Raw genomic sequence first — 12,967 nt, 5'->3', positions numbered from 1 at the left:
TTAATTGAGGTTCATCTTATGTGCTTCAGTGGCTAGGTAAATATTTTTTCATTTTTTTCCAAAGAAAAGATTGTTAATTTGCTATATTTCTTCCAATGTCCCTAGGCTCAAATAGTAGGGTGAAAAAAGTTGTTTACATATATAAATACTGTACATCCTATTCCTTAATCAAAATCACCAAATATTTATTAAGGACCTAGTTTATACCAGTCACCAAAAGAAATAACTTTTGTCTTCAAGGAGCTTATAGTCTAATGAGTATCATAATATGTGTATGCATAAATGATACAAACAAAATGAGTATAAGAGAATTGTAAAAAAGAAAATAATAGGGAGTGGGATCTGAAAATGCTTCAGATAGATGATTTTGCTTCAGCTTATCTTCTTCATGGAATTAAGGTTTTGAGTAAGGTGAAGGTGAGGCTGTACATTCCAAATATCATGTTTGGCCATACAAAGGCATGGAGATGGAAGTTGTTGTGAGATATATGAAAGACAGAAAAGCAATCAGTTGACCTCTATCATAGTGTAGGAACTAGAGTAACATAGAAGAGGGCTGGAAAGGTCTATGGGCAGATTGTGAAGGGCTTTAAAAACAAAATTTAAGAATTTCTACTCAGGTGGGGTAGGGTTGGGGTGACATGGATATCTTATAATCTTTAGCACTATCTTGTTTCCCATTTCTGTTCTTTATTCACCACCCAAGACGACCCTTCAGCCAAATGTTTTCATACCATCCCCTTAGTTATATATTAAAATTAAACACTTTTTACTACCTTCCTTCAAGCTAGTACCTCATGCACCAAAATTAGTCCTTATTATTTCCCATCAAAAATACATTCTTTAAATTCTCTTATCATAACTATCTCTGAAGAAAGAAATTCATTCCCACTAATTAGTAAGAACAAAGTATTTTACTCCTCCCAGAAGCATTTTCCTAATTAAAGTTTAATTGAAATGACTTGTGACAAATAAATGAATTTTTAATTGTAGACATTTTAGGAAAGGACAAAACCAGGAATTTGAACAAATTCAAACATACTATGTGCAAAGTACCCATTATGTACAAAGCACTCTATTGAGAATTAGAGCTGCAAAGGCAAAAATGACAGTCTCAACCCTAAAAATTTGCGTTCTACTGAAAAATTAGAAGATATATTTTTCCATAAAGATTTTGTCATCACCCTTCAAAATCACCTCACACACGTGATTTTCTGTACTTATATATATGGAAGAACAAAACTTATAGCTATATTAGTAACCACTTAGTTCTACTATTATAAAACTCATGGAAACTTGGCAAAAAATATATCAATTAAAGATATGAATTTTCTATTCCTAAATTTAATAAGACTGTTTGCCAAAGCAACATGAGTAAGTTTGGTTTCATTTTCATGTCTATCACTTATACTCTTCTGTTACGTGTCTTAGAAAATTGATATTGGAGGTAATGGGATTATGGCAATATTGAAAACTTAATTTAAAAAGATAAACTTTTCTTTTAATTCAAATACGTTTGCCTATTTTCACCTTTTCCCCTCAAAACTCCTTGGGTTTTTTTTTCAACTTTGCTGTGTGTGTGTGTGTGTGTGTGTGTGTGTGTGTGTGTGTGTGTGTGTATATATATATATATATATACACACACATACATACATATGTGTATATATATATATATATATATCATTATCAAATGTCACTCTTTCAAGTCTATTTTTACCCTTTCTAATTTGATTTTTTGATAGTTAACCTTTTCCAAACATAATCTCTTGCTTTCAGAATTATCTTTAAAATGATTGAGTAATCTTTCTTCTCAGCTGTTCCAAATTGCATTCATTTGGATTTCTTCTAAGTCTTCTAAATCAAGTCCTTAAAAATAAGTTCTTATCAGGATATCTTCCTATCTATCTATCTTTATATATATATGTATATATATATATATATATATACATATATATATACTTTAACTGTATATCCAATTCAAACATAAATCTGTTTTTGCTCCTCTTAATTGGTATAAGAGCAACGATATTTTCATCCTTTGTATTAGAGAAAGAAGACATTAAAAGGTATAGTGTATCTTATAAGACATCACATTTTTTTAAATTTTTTTTAAAGTTTTTTAATGTTTTTTAAAAAAGATAAAGACCAAAAAGAAATAAAAAATACTTCCTTCTAAACAGAAGGGCAATTAAAAATTATTATTTTTCACGATCAATGCAAGTATTTTCAACATTTATTCTTTTGATCTAAAAAACTCACAAACATAATTTATGATGATTTAGTTTGACTTAAGGATTTTTTGATGTATAAAATAGCTTTATGAGCTATACTCTGCACTTTTCTTTTAACTCTCCTTCTCTCTTCATATCCATGTATTTATATTGCATTTTTCCTTTATACTACCATTATCAGTGTGTATTGGATCTGATTTCTCCTGGTTTATTTTTCAAATTATTTTATATAAAAAGGTAATATTCATAAATTCTCCAGTATAGTTATTCTTATTTTAGCTATAATTTATAAAACTCAGGCTCTTCTAAAGTTAACTTTGAAATACTTGTTTTTATTTAGTTTTTACTTGCAGGTATTCTAAACTTCTAGCAAATGGAATGAAAAACTACTATGCACTGTTTTAGATAAAAGAAGAAACTTAACTTCTCCAACACCTTAAGATACTTGGTTTTAGATAGGAAAAAAATAATGAAATAATGGAATGGAAATTCTTGAGTTATATAAGGTAATGGAAAAAATTGAGTGGAAAGGTAAATGATAAAATCCTTAAACAGTGTATAGGAAGAGGGTATGAATTCTGCCAACCCTAGTCTTCCAATTGAGAATATCAAAACATAATGACATGATAGTAGCATCTCTGAGATAAGCTAGATAAGACTTGGATCTCTATATCTGCTCTTTTACACCTTCTATTGAACATTTCCCAACTTAAAAGAAAAATTTCAGGGTGGCTAGGTGGCATAGTGGATAAAGCACTGGCCTTGGAGTCAGGAGTACCTGGGTTCAAATCCGGTCTCAGACACTTAATAATTACCTAGCTGTGTGGCCTTGGGCAAGCCACTTAACCCCATTTGCCTTGAAAAAAAAAAACCTAAAAAAACCTAAAACCTAAAAGAAAGATTTTGATCTGGTGCCCAAACTCAATGAAAATCAGTTATTGTTAAAAATGTAGGTGATCAATCCACAGTTTAATTAAAAATTTGTCCTTAGTAACCATATACATTTAAAATGATCTCTTCTTTATAATTCCACTAAAGAAAATTTAGATAACTAATGAGTGGATTCATGGATAATAATCTTGTGTGTTTCATTTCATTTTGAAAGCATATGTAGAAATGTAAACCTTTTCAAAGTAGGTACTCTGATAATGACATCTTCGTTAACAACATAGTTTACTCCTGATATTTAATCAAGTCAGTTAGTTACTGTGCTTTTGAAACTAAATTCTCTTATTTTATACTCATGTTACTGGATGCCTAAATTTTAATATCTCCAAAACATTACCTTTCTAAGTATAGTCAACCATTTTGCAATTTTTTTTATTTTATTTTTCCACATACATATTAGGGTTTTCACCATTCATCCATATACATCATATATATATATATATATATATATGTATATTTATATTTATATATAAATATACATATATATATATATATTTAAATTATAAAATTTCCTTCCACTCTCCTTCCCATCCCACTCCCCTCAGTGGCTAATAGATTAATATTGTACATACACATTTGTGTTGAGCATGTTTCCAGATTAGTTATTTTCATTGTGAGGAATTAGGATTAAGGGATAGAAATATATGGGATTTTTTTTAAAGTGAATGTGGTATTGATCAGATTCTGAAGGATTTGTTTCTTTGTTTTTGTTTTGTTTTTCTTCCTTTGGGTGGGGATAGCATTGTCCACAGTAGGTCTACTCTGAACTGCTGAGAAAAGGTGCTGTATCCATCAGGATTGATCACCTCACAATGTTGTTAATGTGTGCCTTTTTCTCTTGGTTCTGCTTCCTTTGTTCAGTATCAGATCCTGTAATTCATTCCATGCTTCTCTAGAATCCGATAGTATTCCATGATATTCATGTACTGTAAGTGATTAATCATTTCCCCAATTGATGGCCATCCCCTCAGTTTCCAATTCTTTGCCACTATGAAAAGAGCTGCTATGAAATTTTAGAACATGTAGGATTTTCCCCATTTTCTATGATTTCCTCAGATATAGAACTATAATTGGAAGTATGAACAGTTTTTTTGGCTATCTGGGCATAGTTCTATATTGCTTTCTAGAATGGTTAGATCAGTTCACAACTCCACTAGCAATGCATTAATGTCCTAATTCTCGTACAACCTCTCCAACCTTGCTCAGTTTCCCTTTTTTTATCTTAGCTAATCTGATGGATATGGCGTGATACCTCAGAATTGTTTTAATTTGCATTTCTCTAATCAATAATGATTTGGAGCTTTTTTATATGATTTAATATATATATTTAATTTCTTCATTTGTAAATGAAGAAATTCTGTGCATAAGCTTTGACCAATTATCACTTGGGGAATGACTTGCAACCTTATAAATTCATTGCAGTTCTCTCTATATATTTTAGAAATGAGACCTTTATTAGAACTCCTAGTTTTATTTTCCATTTTGCAAGTTTTATAATGGAATTTAGGAATGAGTGTATGAATAGACTTGCACTTTGTGCACATGATTAGTCTAATCAACAAGAACACTGTTCCTAGAAATATTTCATCCCACCTTGCATCAGTTCCCTCCTTAAATGGATAGAGTTGGGCTAGCACAGTCTTTTATAAAACCCCATCCTATGCTCATCAATCTATTTTTACCATTGTACAAAAATAAATATACATCATAATATATGTGAAAGAATATTTGATTATCCAATATGATGTATTTTAGACTCTTTACTAAACTAGTTCCTATCATCTTGATGGTTGGTCACTATATATATATATATATATATATATATATATATATATATATATATGTATATATTTGATACCAGATGAGTCCAATTCTCAATTTTTTCACTGTGCCTTAGCATTTAAATTTATTCATACCTTAGTCCTCCCTAGATATTAGGCCAGAGTGCTTAGGGCTTTGACTACTTTAACCCCTAGAAATTATTTAGAAGAATAGGAGACTTGTGTTATTTGAGCTATCCTCTGATAATAATATAGCATGTCCAAACATCATTTTTCAACAGTATCATCATACCTCACTTTGAAGTTATACAATCTACCATTATTTATCATTTATAACATTGTTCTCTTGGAACAAATTGCTCAATGTCCAGTAATGTCATTTTTTTCATAAAACTAATTAATGACTTTAGATCTGCCTATGATAATAAGAGGACTTATTCATATTATAATAGGCTGTACATTTACAAATTTGAGCTTATAAAAATACATATACTTTATATACCATTGATTAGATAAATGTAAGTGAAGTTTCATTGGCACAGAATAGTACAAATAGCCAAGTGTAGTGGAAAAGAGGGGTGGATTTGGAACCAGTGAACTTGAACTCTGCCAGCTCTGCCATTTAATACTTCTGTTACCTTGAACAAATCTCTTTATCTTGAGGATCTTCAGGTCTAAATGAAGTTTTTGGATCATATCTCCAAAATTCCTTCTACTTCTAAATTAGTGATCCCATAATATTTCTAGTAAACCCTAAAGACCTCTCCAAAATCATTTTGGTGATTAAAATTCTCTTAAATGCAGTACTGGATAATTTTCAATAATTCAGTTAAAAAATACTTGGTATCAACCTACTAGCTAAAGAGAATACTCTATAAATACTAGAAAGATAGTAAAAAGTCTTTACATAATAAAGAAATCTTCATAAAGAGAAGAGAATTGTTTTGAGAGATGAGCTGAACAATTATAAATGAATTCATTTATTATTAAAGAGCATTTCCATTTTAAAATGTGTTATTCATGTTATTGTCTCCCCAAAATATATATGTTAGTTCTCTAAATTAATCTTCTCTGTAGAAATGTTGTTTCATTAAATATATAATTTGTTTTGTTATGCTTTCCTTGTATAAATAATAAAAATTTATTAAAACTCAAACAAAGCAAACACTATTGTTTATAACACTAAATTTGAATACAATTAGAAAGTGTCTCCAGGGCAGCTAGGTAGAGCAGTGGATAGAGAGCATCAGCCCTGGAGTCAGGAGGACCTGAGTTCAAATGTGACCTCAGACACTTAATAATTACCTAGCTGTGTGACCTTGGGCAAGCCACTTAACCCCATTTGCCTTGCAAAAATCTAAAAATAAAGTTTTTTTCGCTGCTTTAAAATATATATCAGTGGGACCAAGAGCAAGTGATTCATTAATTTGTTATCAGGTATGTAATAATTACTTATCTGGAATACTGTGGGGGGATTTCTGGTACAGGTATGAATTGGACTAGATACCTCAGTTAGGGTCATACCAAATTGGACATTCTGTGGTCCTGGGCAATATATTTGCTTCTGTTGGAAAGAATTTCCTTTTTAATTTGGTAGTGCAGATAAATGGATAACTAACAGAACTGAGACTTATCAAGTACAGACTTTATACCTGGCAGTATCTTTGATACATTGAATAACCTTAAGCAAAATATATTAAGTTGGACTTTAACTTGACATGTATAGTCTTAATTTTTATTGAGTAATTACATAGAATCATATCTCCTAAGTACTTCTTGCTTTTCTCCCTTTTCTATTTCATCATGTTAAAAAATATTGCCCAAGCAGAAAAAGAGGTTAAAAAAATTCAAGCATGTCAGTTCTCTTACCTGGTTGCAGGTCTTCTAAAGAAATTAGTTGATAGAGAAGATAATATAGTCAAAATAAATTTGGAAGAATATATTTAACCTAACCTGTTATTCCTCTTCCTTAAATAACTGGGAATCTGAAAGTGAATGTATGGTCCACAGCTTTTATAGTTTCTAAAAGTTTACAGAAAATAGGTGCATTACAAAGGAGAAAGTATCTAAAGATTCAAAATGATGAGGTTGTACATATGTGTAGTGAAGGTACCACATCTTCCTCGGTTTTCAGACATGTCATCCCAAACATTAATGTTGCTAATATAGAAATAAGTAAAATATTGAATGACTTTTCTACCAGATGACGAGGGAATAACTATTTATCTAGAAAATATATGCAGCAATGAATAATTAACATAAGAACATCAGCTAATGATATATGAACAATTTTGAATCATAGCAAAATGACTTGCTTGCAAGAACAGATTAAATAAAATGCAACATTGGTTTATAATTACACCATTGGCCTTTGTTGATTCATAAAAGCACACTTGAAACTTGATTTCTAGTCAAATCAACACATGTAATTTTGGAAAATGACAAGTTTATTGTCAAATATAAAACTCAGAGTCACTCTGGGCGTAATGAACACTTTAGATGTCTTCTCTTGCTCTGTAAAAAAAAATCTTATTTGTCTACAATTGTAAGCTGCAATTAGTTCATTCAGTAAATTCTGAGTGACTATATGTTCATGCATGTGCCAGGAAGTTTGGGAAGATACAACATAAGAATCATTGCATACCCTCAGGGAACTAAGAATCATTTTGGAAAGATAAAACAAACACATTTCTTCTTTTCCTCTGTCTCTCTTTGTTTCTCTGTCTCTCTCTCTCTCATTATCATAATTTCAATTTTCTCCTTTCCCCTTAACCCATATACCATATACCATATACCAATGTACCCACTACCCACTACTACCAAATTATTCCAGTATGATGCTCACCCTTCCAATGAAACCATACTAGGCAACATCTCTTCATTATTCCTCAGTTTAAATCATACCAGGGTTATGTGTACTTGATAGCAATAAAGCTATGCTTTTTTTAGGAAAAATTCTTTTATCAGATTTTTCACCATTTGGGAAATATTGTATCCCTATCTTTATACTTACCTGCAAATTAATCTAAATTAACTAAGCTGTAACTTTTTTTTTAATTTCTTGTGTGTTTCCCATTATAGTCCCTGTCCTTAAATCATATATGCTACCTTTTCTTCATCCATGATATTTCAAAATTTGTCTCATATATACATTAGAATTCAAAAATTCATGGCTTAAAGGACTGAAATACACACTGGTAATCCAAGAAGATTTAGTTAGAATTTTGTGAGTGCAGGAATGCATCTTGTCAGTGGATTTTTTAAAATTCTTTTAGCAGCTAGTTAACTAGTATATTTTGGGGGAACATACAATGGGGATTTTTCACTTCAGATATAATGGGAGTTAGACTGTTTGGTCCAATCACTTAGGAAATTATAAGCTATCATCCTTTATTTCTCCTCTCCTCAGCCATATTCCTTTAAAAATCCCTTTACACTTATTGTGTCTGATTCCTATCCATCTCTTTTCTAGTGCTCTGTTAATATGTCTTCCAATTTCATCATTCAACAATTTGCTCCAAAGTTATCCATGATCTCTTAAATCCTATATTTAATAGGTTCTTCTCAATCTTCATCCTTCTTGTTCTTTCTGCATTATTTTGCTTGTGCTCTCTTCTTCATTCTCTGAATTTTCTTAAATGCCTTCCTACATGTGACTCATCAGTCTCCTTTGATGGATTATAAGTCATATTATTCCCCTTAACTGTGGGTATCCCCAAAGGCTCCATCATGGGTCATCTTTTTTTGTCCCTTTGTACTTTCTCCTTTAGTGATCTCATAAATTCCTAATGCATATGACTCCTAGATCTTTATATCAAGTTCTAGTCTCTACTGAATGCCATATCACCAACTGCCTATTTGACATTTTGAACTGGATTTCTAAGAGGCATCTCAAATTCAACATGTTCAAACTTGAGCTCATCTGACTCCATTTCTGTTCAGGACACCATTATTTTTCCATTTACTGAAGTTCACTACCTCAATGTCATACTCTACTATTATAACTCTCCTCATGTATTCATTCTATTGCCAAAATATTTTCGCTTCACATTGTGTCTTGTATATACCACCTTCTCTACAATCACATAGTCACTATTCTGCTTCAGATCTTTAGGATCTCTCTCTTGGACTGTTGCAGTGCTTTTCTGTTTGGTCACCCTTCTTTATTCTATCTTGCACTTAAATGGTTAAGTAATATTTACTAAATGCTTTAGGTCTTACCATTTCATTCCTCATGTCAACAAAATCCAGTGACTTCCAACATATTTCTAAGAACTACTCTTCCATCTTGTAATGCCTTTCAAAATCTGACACTTTCTGGTCTGCATTCTACAGTCCATTCATCCTGGCAGATCTTAATCCTCTCAGATAATATTCTATCTTCCATTACTAAGGCTTTATACTATCTATGTCCAGGTTGAAAATCTTTCTTCTCCATGGTCTATTAGAATTCTTAATTTCCTTTAAACTCAATTGTCGCTTTCTATAGCCTTTCTCCCTTCCCAGATTATTTTGTATTTCTTTTGGGGATATAATGTACTTAGACATGTATACACATTGTCTCTCTCATTAGAAAGTGATCTCTTTGAGAATAAGAACTGTTTTACTTGTTTCTTTGAATCCTAAGCACATGCACAATGTCTGGCATTTTCCATAAACATAATAAATTTTTTAAACTACTTGATCAGGAAGACATTTCATTCAATTGATACATTAAACTGCTGAAGAACGTAAGTATATTCATGGCAGTGGGATAGAATGTTCATTAATGAGTGTAGTGAGTACTCAAAGCAAGGGAGGGATCATTTTAAGATGGGGAAAATAAGAGAAAAACTTTAAAAATATATTTTATTTATTTCATTAAATTTTCCCAATTTCATATAAAAAAATTTAGCAATAAAATTCTGTCTCTTCTTCCTTAAGAAGCCAAGCAGTTTAATATCAATTATACATGGAAAGTCAAGTAAAACATACTTTCATATTAACTGTATTGCAATAGAAAACACAAAATAAAACAAGAAAAAGTTTTTGAAGTATGCATCAATCTGCATTCAGATTTCATCATTCTCTGTCTGAAGGTATATAGCATTTTTCCTTTGTAGGTCCTTTGGAATTATCTTGGATCATTGTCTTGATCAGAGTAATTAACTCTTTCAGTTGAATATCCTTATAATGTTACTATTTACTATGTACAGTGTTCTCCTGGTTTTGCTTACTTCATTTCACATCATTTCATCCAAGTCTTCCCAGCTTTTTCTGAAACCATTTTACTCATCTTTTTTTTTATAGCACAAGAACATTGCATCACATTCACATATTAAAGTTTGTTCAGACATTCCTCAATTAATGAGTATCTCCTCAATTTTCATTTCTTTACCCCCCTAATACACTGCTATAAATATTTCTGTATAAACAAATCCTTTTCCATTTTCTGTGATCTCTGTGAGATGCATACTCAGTAGTGATTATTGCTAGCATACATAATTCTATACCTTTTTGGACATAAGTCCAAATTCTTCTCCAGAATTGTTGGACTAGTTTACAGCTCCAATAGCAGTGCATTAGAGTTTCAATTTTTCCACTTTGCCCCCAGAATTTGTCATTTTACTTTTCTGTCATGTTAGTTAATCTGATAAGTGTGAGGTATTTAAGAGTTATTTTAATTTATATTACTTTAATCAATAGTGGTTTATACTATTTTTTCATATGATTATTGGCTTTACTCCCATAAGTTTATCAAGAGAAGATTTTTGAAAGAAGTAAATATTGAATCAGACCCTGAAGTATTGGTAAACATATTTTAGACAAGAGGGCACTTGAGAAAGTAGAGAACACCAAGAGCAATGAAGCCAGAATAAGCAAGCTGTATACATGAGGAATAGTAATAGACTGACCTCACTGGAGTGAAGTAAAACCATGTTGACTCTTCATATGGAACTAATTAATGGACAGTGAATTTCATATGCTCAGCTAAGGCATTTATACAATTTCTCCCCACAAAAAATTTAATATGATTTTGGAAGTGTAGAAGACTCCCAACTGAAGAAACTTCATCTGCCTTTGCAATCCAGTAAGCACTTTGCAACTTAAAAGCTTTAGATAGTTGTCTGAGACCACTGAAAGGTTAAGTGACTTGCCAGAGTCAAATGATTAGTGAGTGTCTGAGCAGCACTATCTAGACTCAGAGACCAACTCTTTATCCTTAGCTATGTTTTCATTTCATATATACTATGCACTTAACAAGTGTTTCTTGCCATTGTTGAAAGGCAATGGAGAAGGGGCAGCTAGGTAGTGCAGTGGATAGAACATTGGCCTTGGAGTCAGGAGTACCTGAGTTCAAATCCGGCCTCAGACACTTAATAATTACCTAGCCGCATGACCTTGGGCAAGCCACTTAACCCCATTGCCTGGAAAAATCTTTAAAAAAAAAGAAGACAATGGAGAGCTTGTTTTTAGTTGGGGATCAATATGATGGTGTTATCTTTCAAATCCTGAATCATTTTCTTTAATTTTCCCTTTTTTAAATATGAACTTAACAAATACCAGCAAACATGAAAAATTTAATAAAAAAGAATAAACCAAGAGGATCTTATGTGCAAACTTGACTCTATTATATACTACTTGCTATAAACTTATTAGCATAATGTCACCCTGCTTGTGTATGTGTGTCCACTTCTGATTTTTCTCTCTTCTGAATATTTTAAAATTTTTAATTTAATTTAATTAATTTAATTAAAGATGTTTTTCCCAGTTAACTTTTTCTTCTAATTCTAACTTCATTAATTTTGTTTGTGCAAAATCCTTCATTCTATAGCTAAACCTTAATATTCTTCATTAGGGAAGTAATCCTCATGTTGCAGAAAAGTAAATAATATCTGAGCTTTGACTTTTATTTTAATAATTATATAATTAGATTCAATAGCTTCCAAAAGCACTAAAGATAACTTTTTCAAGAAATAAAACAATATTTAGCACATGTATAGAAGGTTTTTAGAAGGGCACCAAAAACATTCACACAGTATGACAGACTATATGGTCAGCACCTGTAAAGTAATTGTTACTGAGAGATATTAGGTATATAAGATTTCACTACTGATTATTTGTTGATTACAAAAACCATTTGACTTGATAGAGAAAAATACAAAAATTTTAAAAGATGTCCTCCAACAAGATTATTTTCATACATACGTAAGGCCAAACAATGAACCCAATGTCTGATCTTGTCTGATTCTTTTTTACTCCTGATTATAGCAAAGGATTTATATCAAAAGTTTTTCAGTGGTAGGATTCATTTGTACCAAAAATGTTTTGTTAATTAAAAGTCTGGCACTATTTTATTTTGAGGGAAGTGCTATAGTGCTCTGTGTGGATTCATTAATACTTGTCAGTGAAGTGAAGAAGCCTTTGGTTTGATGATGATCTATAGAACCTCCTGTTTTTTTTTCAGCTTTGCCAATACCATTGAGCATTTATGCTAATTAAGTTAATTTGTATAGTTTGTGGAGCCTAAATGGGATCTAAGAATTGTTAGAACATTACATGCTTTGCTTCCTATAACTGTGAGGTTACAAAAGATAAAACTATCTCTTGTAATATAACTTAGAGTGTTCACAGTTCATATGGTGGCAACCGAATGCCTTTCTCAGTCTCTCGGTGCCCTTGGAGATTGTAGTCAAGGCAGCTTGGATTAGACTGGGGTTATCTGTGGGCAGTTCATAGTCTGCTGTCAAAAAGTGGCACATCTAATTAAAAAATCAATATTTGAAGATTATTATAGGTTTGTGTGATTATTCTGTATGATTTCCTTTTAGTGTTTATGCTGATTATGCAGCCATGAATAACAGCAAGTGAAATAAAATCTTGCAAATTATTAACCAGTTAGTTATACTAGCAAGAATCCTTGTTTTCCTTAGTGACATTACTAATTCATATATATTATACATTTGAAATTCTTATATTTTTATTTTATTCAAGCAGTAATGAGCATCTTAAAAGATTTACATTCAA

General features: G+C 31.3%; 1 protein-coding gene across 12 annotated transcripts in view; it reads left to right on the top strand.

Moving 5' to 3' along the window:
- Positions 1–12,967, top strand: part of RFX3 (regulatory factor X3) — a 358,977-nt gene that overhangs the window by 206,725 nt on the left and 139,285 nt on the right. The gene's annotated exons all lie outside the window — the stretch shown is intronic.

Source organism: Macrotis lagotis, chromosome 8 (assembly GCF_037893015.1).
Source record: "Macrotis lagotis isolate mMagLag1 chromosome 8, bilby.v1.9.chrom.fasta, whole genome shotgun sequence".
NCBI lineage: Eukaryota > Metazoa > Chordata > Mammalia > Peramelemorphia > Peramelidae > Macrotis > Macrotis lagotis.
The sequence above is the reverse complement of the archived record's forward strand: the minus strand, read 5'-3'. Positions and strand labels throughout refer to the sequence as shown.